Source organism: Carassius gibelio, chromosome B3, assembly GCF_023724105.1.
Source record: "Carassius gibelio isolate Cgi1373 ecotype wild population from Czech Republic chromosome B3, carGib1.2-hapl.c, whole genome shotgun sequence".
NCBI lineage: Eukaryota > Metazoa > Chordata > Actinopteri > Cypriniformes > Cyprinidae > Carassius > Carassius gibelio.
In genome coordinates this window covers 32,266,945-32,279,407 of record NC_068398.1, presented here as the reverse complement: position 1 = coordinate 32,279,407, position 12,463 = coordinate 32,266,945, and the positions used below count along the sequence as shown (strand labels likewise).

The 12,463-nt window shown below is 40.7% G+C and overlaps 1 long non-coding RNA gene across 1 annotated transcript; it reads right to left on the bottom strand.

The window, feature by feature from the left end:
• Window positions 1-692: 692 nt before the first annotated feature.
• On the bottom strand, window positions 693-10,783 carry LOC127953189 (uncharacterized). Its single transcript, XR_008153112.1, has 4 exons — window positions 10,395-10,783; window positions 8,415-8,536; window positions 6,834-6,964; window positions 693-6,258 (listed from the first exon to the last, which is right to left on the bottom strand). It is a non-coding gene; the product is annotated as an uncharacterized LOC127953189 (long non-coding RNA).
• Between the last annotated feature and the right edge of the window lie 1,680 nt (window positions 10,784-12,463).

Genomic DNA, 12,463 nt, shown 5'->3' with positions numbered 1-12,463 from the left:
AACTAGCTCTGCATGGTGACAAAACCATATTGGTCCAGTTCATAAAACAAGAATCAAGACAGCATACATTTGAAACAAATATAAAGGATAACAGTTTGATTTCCTTTGAAAATCATATTCCATCCTGAAAATAAAAGTAGATGCATTTGATATTACTGGCATTGGAAAGCTCTGTAAAGCAAGAAGAAATACGTTTCTATTTGATTTCCTTTTAATTTTATGAAAAGAAATTAAAAAGTTGTAGTTAGAGTTTTTTCTTTCATACAAAAATAAAGTAATCAGGAGATAGAACATAACGCTAAAACTCCAAGCAAACAGATGATTCTCTGAAATACTACAGAGGATTTGTACAGAGCGATGCCATGTCAAGATGAGAACGCTGATGAACAAAGAGTAACATCAATTAAGCAATCAGATGTGCATGTTCTTTCAAAGACAAAAAAAGAGATGCTTATTCCAGGACCCTAAAAGTACATTCCCAGAGCTGGAAACATGGGTGGAAAGTAATCAGGCTGTGGAATGATGTCATCCTGATGAAAGACACATCATCAGGGAGGTGGTTGGAACTGGCACAGTTTGGCATAACAGCACAACATCAAAGCAGGTGCCAGCTCTTAGAAAGGCCTGATATGTGCCAGCAGCAGTTATAATTATGACATCTCACTGGCACAGGACAATAGGCTGTAGACATATGAAGTCATACAAATGCTGTGTATTTTGTAGCATTGAGGAAAACATTCAGAAATTTCACATGGAGACAGAAATATAACTTTTCAGGGAAATATGACTTTTCAATACGTATACTGAGTGTCTTTTTACACAAAGTATCTTGTTGTCAAAAGCTGTTTACAATAACTCCACCCACCAAACCAGTAAAACAACTGGCAGGATACTGCAAGAATAAAAAAAAAAATATATATATATATATATATGAATTACATGATGTTATTTAGTCATTCCTAAATAGAGTTTGATTGCCATTCCCACTTAACTATGTAATTAAAATTAAATGAAGTGCCCAATATTCCACCCTTTTTGGGGGGGGGGGGGTCAATTAATTGTATCATGCCGTTATTTAAAGTGCTCTTTTTGTTTTTTTGTGACTACACTATTCACACTACACTCAATAAAACATCATAGAATAGAGCATAAGTATGCAATTTGGGGCACACCTTATATCTGAAAAGTGGAATAACAGTTATTTAATAGCACCCTTTGACTGTGACACGTGAACAGGGGCGGACTGGCCATCTGTGTGATCTGGAGAATCACAGAACGGCCGGCCCACCACCCACCACGCACGCAGTCATCACCTGTTGGTTTTTTTCCCCCACTAATCTGTTTCACACTCCAGTACTGTAGGTGGCAGCAATGCACCTTGGATGCCAGCTGCACTTTTTCTTTTACGGTCTATGGCTGCAGAGGCCGTGGCCGCCAAGTAAGGAGAAGAAGAAGTGGAAGAGTAGGAAGAAACCATCAGCAAAGACGTTCGATTGAAGAAGCATAGATATAAACAAACAATATGCATAACGCGGCCGCGGGTAAAAAACGGAAAGAAAAGGGTGGGGCTGAGAAAGGCGATCGCGAGAGAAAAAAAAAACTGCGGAATTTAGATTCTGAAATATTGCAGCATAGTCAGCAGCAGCACCTCGCAGTTAAATATTAGCAGCAGTGAGAGCCAGTCAGTTATGCAGCAACATGCCACCAGTGAAGATGCGGGACTGTGGTTCCACAGGCAGATCCAGATCCAAGTATGGAACATGAGAGGAGAAAGAGAGTTACTTGCTAGAGATGATGTTAGGAAGTGATATTCAGGTTGCTACATTTTTAATGATTACAGTAGTTAAAACAGCTCAACTTCAACATTTTAGCTGTAAAATGTCACATGCAGTAGCTAATATTAAGAAAAATGTTGTGCTTTTACTTTTAAAAATGTTGGTAACGTTACAGTTAATGCTTACAAACTTTTAAGATTTGAAGTTACATTTGTAATGGTGTATTTTCATTTAGATGTGACATTATTATTTGTGCACTAAGATTAATTGCTGCATAAATTAATTAAGATTATTAATTAATAAATTCATTTTAAGACAGCATGGAATAGATTGAATAATATGATGTTATGTGTTATAACATCATATTTTATAATCTATTCCATGCTATCTTGGAATAAAACCTGTTTTTTTTTTTTCTTTAAATCCATTTCATCATTTGTTTATTCTGGTTGAGCTTAGACCAAGGGCAGAGAAAAACCATCTCAAATGTAAATTACTTTAAGCGCCCCAAGTCAGATAGTCACAGCCTAGAGGTTTTTGTTTTCTTTTCATTTTAACACAACATCTAATCAACATCAGTGCTATTGCTATAATTTGGATGGTATAGTATCATGAGCCACAGTTAAAGTCTTGTGACACTCATGCCAGGCGTTATTGTTGTTGTTGTCAAGTTTCCGTGCCAATTGCTTTGGGCCGGGCCTAGTCAAAGTCCAGGGCCGTTTTTTAGTCCCAGTCCATCCCTGCACGTGAAGCTTATGTGTTAAGAACACACACACACAAAACGAGAGATCCAGTTGCAGTGTTTAATGGGGAATCCAAAAATCTATCCAAAAACAGGCAAGAGGTCAAAAACAACAAAAGCAGTCCAAAAAACGAGAAACATGAAAAACACTAGGGAACACGAGAGAGCAGGGTGAAATGAAACAAGGACTCGATGAAACAGATGGAAACAGACCGGTTTATATGGACAGGTGAAAACTATGAAAACAGATGCCCACCAGGGCGGCGCAGAGGCACAGGAGAGCAAGTCTGGTCAGGTAAGGCTGAAATAGAGAACATGAACAAGTTAAGGGTGGCCTCCATGGCCTTGATGAGATGGTAGATGGTCTCCATGGCCATGACAGGGCAGGCAGTGAGTTCCTTCATGGCCTCCATGGCCATGACAAAATAGGACGAGCGCTCAGTAAGTTCGGCTGAGACGTGACGAGGCTCTGGAAGGTCAGCAGAGACATGAAGAAGCTCTGGTAGATCCGTGGTGATTTGACTGGGTTCAGGAAGATCAACTGTGGCTTGACTTCATTCGGGAAGATCAACTGTGGCTTGAATTTGTTCAGGAAGATCAACTGTGGCTTGACTTGACTCAGGAAGATCATTGGTGACTTGACCTTGCTCATGAAGATGATCAATGGTTAATGGGGACCTGACTTGACTCAGGATGGTCCACGGGGGCCTGACTCGACTCCGGAGTGATGAATGGGACAAAAGCTAGTGGGGAATATAGTGCCTGCAGTGGGGTGACTATGGGGAAGTGAGACCACTAGTGGACACCCAGGGAAACACGTACCAGACACTGTGACATTACCCCCATCTATGGAGCAGCTACCTGATGCTCCACCGAACACAAAGACCAGGAGGGAGGTGGACTGCTGGAGGACCAGGAGGAGGGACGTAGGGCCAGGTCCATAGAGTGAAACAGAGACTGGAAGTGAAAAAAAAAAAAAAAAAAAACAAAGAAGCCAGGAGAAAACGGAAAGTTCAGGGGCCCAGGGCAGAGCCGACAAGGCAGGAATCCAGGGTGGAGCAGGTGGAACTGGAGCCCACCGGGATGGCGCAGACGGAACTGGAGCCCACAACAGCCGAGCAGACTGGACTGACGCCCACCAGGGTGGCGCAGAGGACCACCACACCTGAGCAGATGAGACAGATGCCCACCACGGCATTGCAAAGGACCACCACCTCTGTGTGGTTTAGACAGAAGCCCACCGGGGTGGCACAAAGGACCACCACAGCTGAGCAGACAAGACAGAAACCCACCAGGGAGGCACAGAGAACCACCAAAGCCATGCTGTCGAGACAGAAGCCCACCAGGGCGGCGCAGAAGACCACCACAGCCATGCTGTCGAGACAGAAGCCCACCAGGGCGGAGCAAAGGACCACCACAGTGGGATCGATGGCACAGGAGAGCAAGTCTGGTCAGGTACGGCTGAAATAGAGAACATGAACAGGTTAAAGGTGGCCTCCGTGGCCCTGATGAGATGGTAGATGGTCTCCATGGCCATGACAGGGCAAGCGGTGAGTTCCTGGATGGCCTCCATGGCCATGGCAGAATAGGACGAGTGCTCAGGAAGTTTGGCTGAGACGTGACAAGGCTCTGGAAGTTCAGCAGAGACGTGAAGAAGCTCTGGTAGATCCGTGGTGATTTGACTGGGTTCAGGAAGATCAACTGTGGCTTGACTTCGTTCAGGAAGATCAACTGTGGTCAATGGGTGACCTGACTTGACTCAGGATGGTCCACGGGGGCCTGACTCGACTCTGGAGTGTTCACGGGGGCCTGACTGGGGAACGGATATGAAATCCTACAATGCTGGACCTGGGCATGTTGGAGTCCTTCTGTTAAGAACGCACACACAAAACGAGAGATCCAGTTGCAATGTTTAATGGGGAATCCAAGAATCAATCCAAAAACAGACAAGAGGTCAAAAACAACAAAAGCAGTCCAAAAAACAAGAAACATGTAAAATACTAGGGAATACGAGAAAGTAGGGTGACATGAAACAAGGACTCCATGAAACAGATAGAATCAGATTGGTTTATATGGGCAGGTGAAAATGATGAAAGTGGGGCCAGCTGAATGCAATTACCAGGTGTGCAATTGACAGTAATGAATGCGACAAAGGCTAGTGGGAAATGTAGTGCCTGCAGTGGGGTGACTATGGGGAATTGAGAGTGGACACCCAGGGAAACACAGACCAGACACTGTGACATTATGATGCAGTCAAGACAGAAACCCCCCAGGGCAGAGCAGAGGACCACCACACCCGTGCGGATGAGACAGAAGCCTACGAGGGCGGTGCAGAGGACCACCACAGCCGTGCGGTCGAGACAGAAGTCCACCAGGGTGGCACAGAAGACTACCACGGCCGTGCGGATGAGACAGAAGCCCACCAGGGCGGTGCAGACGACCACCACGGCCGTGTGGTTGAGACAGAAGCCCACCAGGGTGGTGCAGAAGACCAGGTGTGCAATTAACAGTGATGCATGGGACAAAGGCTAGCGGGAAATGTAGTGCCTGCAGGGAGGTGACTATGGGGAAGTGAGACCACTAGTGGACACCCAGGGAAAAACAGACCAGACACTGTGACATGATGATGCAACTACTGTCTGCCACTAGTATTGAATAACATCTAGGTAACAATATTTACATTTTTTGCCCCATTTATAACTTAGTAAATTGCAGTTAGTGTTAATAGCATCTAGTTATATTTGCACATAAACCTCTTCCATGTATATAACATTTTCCAAAGAAACTGTAAGAGGTACTTGCTTATGCAAATGTTGCTGCCATGACAGTATTGAAGTAGTTGCTACGTGCGTGTTCTGCATGTTTTTAGCATGTTGCTCTGTGGTTGTTATACTGTTGATTTTTATGATGTTGATTTACAGGGCCAAGACAAAGAATCCCACCCCCAAGTCTCTCTGATATTCCGGTCTCTAGATATCTCCAATTTTTTATCTATTTTATTGCACAATAGCCAGGTAAAGTTTGACTTAGTGAACAAGAAATCAAATAAATTAAATGCAAGGTAGTATAAAAGCTTTTCCTTTAGAAATTAACAATTCACGATTCTGGAGAATGGTCAGCGTCAGATGAGAGTGGCAGATGCACGGCAATGCCAATCAATACACCTGAAGCTAACATTTACTTTCCACCCTCATCTAATTTCCACCAATGAGAGGTCAAGAGGGCATTTCTGTCAGGGCTCAGCTGAATCATTTCAAAGGAGCCCACATCACTTCATAGACAGCCAGGCAGAGAACCACGTGCAGGCCAAGCAAAACACTTTTCATAGGAAAATACAGTAGAGTGTAGAACTGGTTTCGCTCACAGCACAGGAGCACATTTGATGTGGCTTTACTTAGACATGTCAGAAAAAGGGGGCATCTGCAAAGAAAAAATCACTAATGCAAACAGACAAATGGTTAAATAAAAACATGATTTGATATGCCTCTTTAAAGGTTCCTCTGCTTGTTTATCCACCCTATACATAGATCAACCAAGTGTGATTCTATTTCTGAATTCCACATCCACACAAACAAATTATCCAATATTATCCATTCAAACAAATTTGTCATCTCCCATTTGAACTAGTATACAATCTGTCAACTTTACTCCCATATTCTCTCTATGCCAGGGTACGCGAAAGGAAATCTCCACAGAGCTGTCTTGAAGTAGTTAGTCCTCCTTCATGAAATGGGGCATCATCTGCAACCAATAGAGACACTCTGGTTACAAAAGGAGAGTCTGTTTGACAGATGTCTCCTGCTTCTTCTAACTCTACTGAAGTCCACTTCCTAGATGGCACCTCATGACTTATGTTTATGGTCATGGTTATTTACTGATTCAATCGATTGCATGCAGAACACATTAATGGAGCATGCAACATGCCAAAAAGACCTGAAAAAGAGTTGTTGTTTGCTTGCTTCTATGATGTACTTATATCTTAACATCTGATGCTCTGAAATATGATTTTGCAGGATTTCCCACTGGGATCTTATATCATGGTACTCATTAGGATTCTTCAGGCTTATCATACCCAGGCTCTTTGTAGATTAATACCATCAAATCCAGAGTCAGATTTAAGTGTGACTCCAACAACAACCTGAGATGCATTCATGCACACTTAACCCTGACACCATACTGAGACATTATACTTAAACACAACCAACCCACAAAATTGTGTACGACTTTAAAGAAATCTGTTGAAGAAACTTCTTAGTGAATTACAAAGGTTTTATAGATGGCGATCTCTGCTTTGTTCTTGGAATGAGGACTTCCACCTGTTTCTGATGATGGGAGCTGGAGCCTGTCCCTTTTAAGAGCTTGATCCTTCTTGATCTCTTTGATGTAACTTGACCCAACAGTTCCAGCGAGAAGAATCTGATGATTGCGAATGGGCTCTTTTAACTAGCTGCGTAGGAGATATGAGAATTGAGCAGAATGAGTACAGCCAAAGGAAGGACGGTTAAAAAATTAGGTTAGAAAAACTTAACGATTAAGGCAACATGAAACACCAGTTGCAAACCATTTCATGTCAGTAATCTGATGGGTTTTCCACGTTAAACAAGATATTTAATTAGGAAACTTTTTTATATTTAAGATAATTAATGTTTCCCACATTGGAGATTGATTAATTTGTGAAAATGGGCATTACAAATCAGGATGGTGGCAGGTGATAAGAGGGTTTAAATGTAAGAGCTTGATTGATTAAACAATCTGCTACTGCTAGATGTTGTAAATACACACTCTCAGAAATGTTGCATTTTTATCGGTTGGTCTGTAAATCGTAAAAGCAAACACACTGTGCGATTATCATGTTGTATTGTAGGCTATCTTTGGTCACAAGACCATGACAACTGCATCTTTGAACCCCTCTCACTGTACAACACAGGACCACCGATTAGAAGCCATGATCACAGAAATTGCCATGATTGTTTCACAATGCAAATCTTTCATCTGGGACAATCTGAAAATCGTGCAGTGTGTTAAGGGCTTTAGGAGTAAAAAGTTGTAAAAAGTTTCCTGTACCTGTGCTCTTGTTTTGTATATGGACTTTTAGTTTACAGTGCTGTCCTATTCCTGTCCCTGATTTACTTGCATTGCAGTGATAGTTCACCCAAATATGTAAACTACCCAATGATTTACTCACCTTCAAGCCAGATGTATATGACTTTCTTCTTTCAGATGACTACAATCTAAGTCATATAAAAAAATGTCCTGGCTCTTCCAGGCTTTATAATTGCAGTGAATGCGGTTTAAGAATTTTAAAGTCCAGTAAAAGTGCATAAAGCAACCATAGCTTTGGGATGGTTAATAAAGGCCTTCTGAATTGAATCGATGTATTTTTGTAAAATAAATAAATAAATACAAATCCTTGTTTAATCCTTTAGCTTCTGCTAAGTCATACATGCATACATGAAAGAGTGGCCTTTCAGCGGATGAAGTATGCAAACTCTGATTGTAATCGTCTGAAAGAAGAAAGTCATATGGATGGATTGACTAAATCATAGTGTAAAATAAATTTTTGGGTGTACTATCCATATAATATATTCAGATGTACAGAATATATTCAGAATACTTTCAGAAATATATTTGGAATAATTCAAAGTTTGTTCAACTAGCTTTGTGTAACAAGCCCCAGGTCTTGTCTTTCTCTGTATGTGGCATTGGTATGCTAAGTTTTGTTTCCAGTGTTTCTCTGTTTCCTTGTTCATGTGTTCTTTTGTTATTATTGTTGTTAAAAACTACATCTTGAACCAAGTCTGGTGTTCCCTGCATTCCCCAGCCTGGTGGTCTCAAGTCCAGTGGTTCTCGACCTGTGCTTCTGGTTCTTCCAGAGTTTGTTGTCAGAGCGTCCATACCTGTAACGTTGTCCTGCTCCGCTGTTGTGGTCTCTATCTCTGCCGGCATCCCCTGGAGGTCTCCTGTTCTTCAAGCTCTGACTTGGTTTCCTAGTCTGATGGTGCCTCTGCAGTCTCCTGCTCTGTTCATAAACGTAAACAAATTTTGTACCCGTTTCCCTTACAGCACACCGGTATAGGGACAGAAAGCATCTTTCTCCACTTATGCCATTCAGTAAGCAGGTATTTTGAATAAATATAATTTTTCACAGCCATCATAATGTCTCAGGTTACTTATGTAACCATGGTTCCCTGAGTAGGGAATGAGAAACTGCGTCCTATATGGGTCGCTATGGGGAACACCTTCAGTGTGACTGGTGTCTGAAGCATATATCTAAAAACTACAATAACATTGGCCAGCGACAGCCCATAAGATCAAAACCAGTGTGACTATGATATAATAGGCGCCAGGAGAACACTTCATGAACTTCTTCATCTGAAGCTTGCATGTAAAGCATGTCAGGAATCTTAGATGATGCAGTGTCACTGATGACGCAGTGTCAAGCTCTTCAGCGAGTGGTGAGAACAGCAGAGCTCATCAGTGGACATAAACTCCCAGCCATACAGGACATCTATCAGACTCACTGCTGAAGAACAGCTTCTATCTTCATGCTGTCAGACTGCTTAACAACCAGCTATCCTTCTTCTAAAACCGGAATACATGCTGCTCTTATGTTTACTTTTATTGTACTTGCACTGCCACATTTGAATATTCCTTCATGTAGCTCTGTGACACTCCCAAATGACATTTTGGACATTGCTCTACTCGAAAAAAAAAAAAAAAAATTGGAAGTGTGTGCTGCTCTTAAGTTTATTTATTGCATCTGCACGTCCACTTTAATTTTCTTTCGTGTAGCTCTGCGACACTCTACAATGACATTTTAGATACTGCTGTACCCCAATAATGTTTATTTGTACCTCATGACTACTTATAACTCTTAACACTCCCTTATTGTATCTGTTACTGGCACTTATTTGTATGTAATGCTCTATCTGTGTCTGTTCTGCCTATGGTCACTCAAGTCATTCAAAATCTCAGTGCCCTCCACGTACGTCTATGTCTGTTTATGTCCTGTTGTTGTCACTGTATGTCTGAGCCTCGTCACAAGCATTTCAATGACCAGTTCTATATACCCACACCAACATGCTGAGGGGAGTGCATGCCAGAATAGCACCCAATATCAACTCTACCATAACCATGGGAGATGCCCCTGGGATGTCAGATGGCTGTCAATGACATTATCCCAAAAAAGCTACCTATGGTGCCGTTCACAAATCACGTCTTTTGCGCGCGCAAGTTAGTTATTTCCAATGTAGGGGTGCGGTAAGCGCGCTCATAATGGAAGCGACCCGGTCGCAACGCGCAACTCTGGAGGTGAAGTCTGTAACTTGGATATGGAATGAAGGATATAAAGGCAGCAGAGAACATCTTGGCCCCATTAAACCTCACAACAACAAAAGCTCAGAAGGTAACTCAACATATCAAGAAGAAATATTTATACTATAGTCTATTTATACTATAGTCGCACTGGTAGTGACGTCATGGGCTGTCGCCTGCCAATGTAATAGTAATTTTAAGATTTTTGCTTCATATACACTGAAAGTGTTCCCCATAGTGACCCCTAGAGGACGCAGTTCCAAGTTTTTTTGAAAGGGAATCTGTATGGAGTCAAAATAATGCTGTATACATATATATATATATATATATATATATATATATATATATATATATATATATATATACGCAAAAAAATACAAGTTTTGCAAACAAAAAATTAAGTATTGAGGAAAATAATTGTGCTTTTTGAAAACAAAAATAAATGAATGAAACAGCGCAAAAGCAATGATATTGCAGTACATATTTTCCATGGTCAAATATATTAATTTATTTGCAACGCTGCTTTTATTTTGCGTGTCAATTTTGTTTTTAGCTTGCGATACCTTTTTTCCTTTGCGCTAATTTTCTGCACGTCTCGCTTTGTGGCACTGTTTTAACGTGGGGGTGGAGTCAAGGGATGGGGGCGTGTACAACATGCCTCCCTGGAAGTGACGTCATCGGCACGAGATGCAGCTCAATGATCCAGGTCCTGTCATGATGAGCAGAGGCTTGTGAGTGGAACGTTTCTTTTTATTCAGTAGCATTTAAAATTAATTTATAGAATTAAAATGTGTATTATTTCATTTGGTTAACTGCATGTGTATGAACAGTGATTGTTTAAAATCTCTTAATTTTTGGAGGAAGTCAGTGCACAGAAGCGTTCTTTGTTCACATGTAATTTTCATAATTTTGATTTGAAATACTAACTTGAAATGCTAACTTGGAATACATTTAAACTGTTTTCACTAATTTTATATCACATTCCTTATGATTACTGGTTATGTACATGTACATGTACATAATGTACATGAATGCAAAGCATTATGGTCTGCAGATCTGCCAGGCAAGAGTTAAGCAGTAAAACCTGAGTATCTGTTGAGGGCACATGCAACTGATTGGAGATTAAAGTCAGCCTTTGACAGCCTTTGACTCTGACAGAGGTGAAGGGTTAGAAAAACTGGGTTAAAGAGGAAAATGAATCTCCTCGGTCCATTTCAAATGCCCTAATTCTCTGATTGACCCACTTGGACCAGCATGAGTCACATATCTAGGTGTACTTATAGTGCAATGGTGAGGTACCTGTTCATTGCTGTGATGAGTAACTCCAACAATGGTAATGTTATCCCTAATGGCATGCTACCATGTGTGACGGGGGCCCCTTGAGAAGGTGTAGCAGAAGTAAGGATCCATCTGTGAGTGATTTAATGGCTACAGTTCCAAAGATGATGTGTAATAAAACGGGAGGTATGGGTCAAAGTGACTAGACTCAACTAGGGACAGACCCTTTCCTTCTGAGTCCACCACATGATCTAATCTATACAAAAATCTGTTTGAAGTTCCTCAATGAATACCATCAGTCCTGCTGGTGTGATCTCATGTAGACAGATCCCGTCACCTCCTGCTATTGCTATAGTTGAATGGAAAGAGCTATGTGATGTGTACAGTACATCCCACTTACATTTCTGTACTTTCCCAACTAAATTTTAAAAGATAACTCACCGTGTGTCATTCAAAACCCTCCTGACACAAATTATGAACACAAAGTTTTCCGCTTAACAGAGCTTAGTCAGGTTAGATGCCAGGTTAAATTTTACATGGATGAAAGCAGGGCTTTGAGGGACAGACAATAGCATGCACTACATAAAGTTATTAATTAGATCACATAATTTTCAAACAATTAAAAACAGTTTTATGGAGTATCTTTTTTTTCTTCTCAGAAATATGTTTCGCCAGCGGAACATCTGGCATGTTGTTAAACAAAAGTACGATTCATTGAACACACTGTATTTGCGTCCCGCATAGCTTTGTTTTAGCCTTGTTTTCATTCCGGTCAAAAAATGAAACATGACTCATAAGACTGTGATGACGCAAATTCAGCGGTCATCAGCGTCATAGATCCTTGTAATTTCTTGATATGTCTTTTTTTTTTTTTTAAGATGTATGTACATTTATAACTCTAACCTTTTTGACTAAAACATTTTCCAAACTCTACAACCCTAAATTTGTTTTCAGAACTTAATCTAATCTATAGCAGGTGTCTTCAACCCTGCTCCTGGAGAGCTACCATCTTGTAGATTTCAGCTCCTACCACAATCAAACACATCTGAAGCAGCTAATCAAGGTGGTGACATGGTGACGGACAGGTGTGTTAGAGTCTGCAGGCTTCGGTTCTAACCCTGTTCCCACTCTTTTAAACCAATGAATTTACATGATTTATTTATTTTTGCTAATATTTTTACTCCCCATATATATATATATATATATATATATATATATATATATATATATATATATATATATATATATATATATATATATATATATATATATATATATATATGCTACAAGAGAATAAACACAACTATTAAACAATATTCTCTGAATCTTGTACATCATTTAAAATTCCATCAAA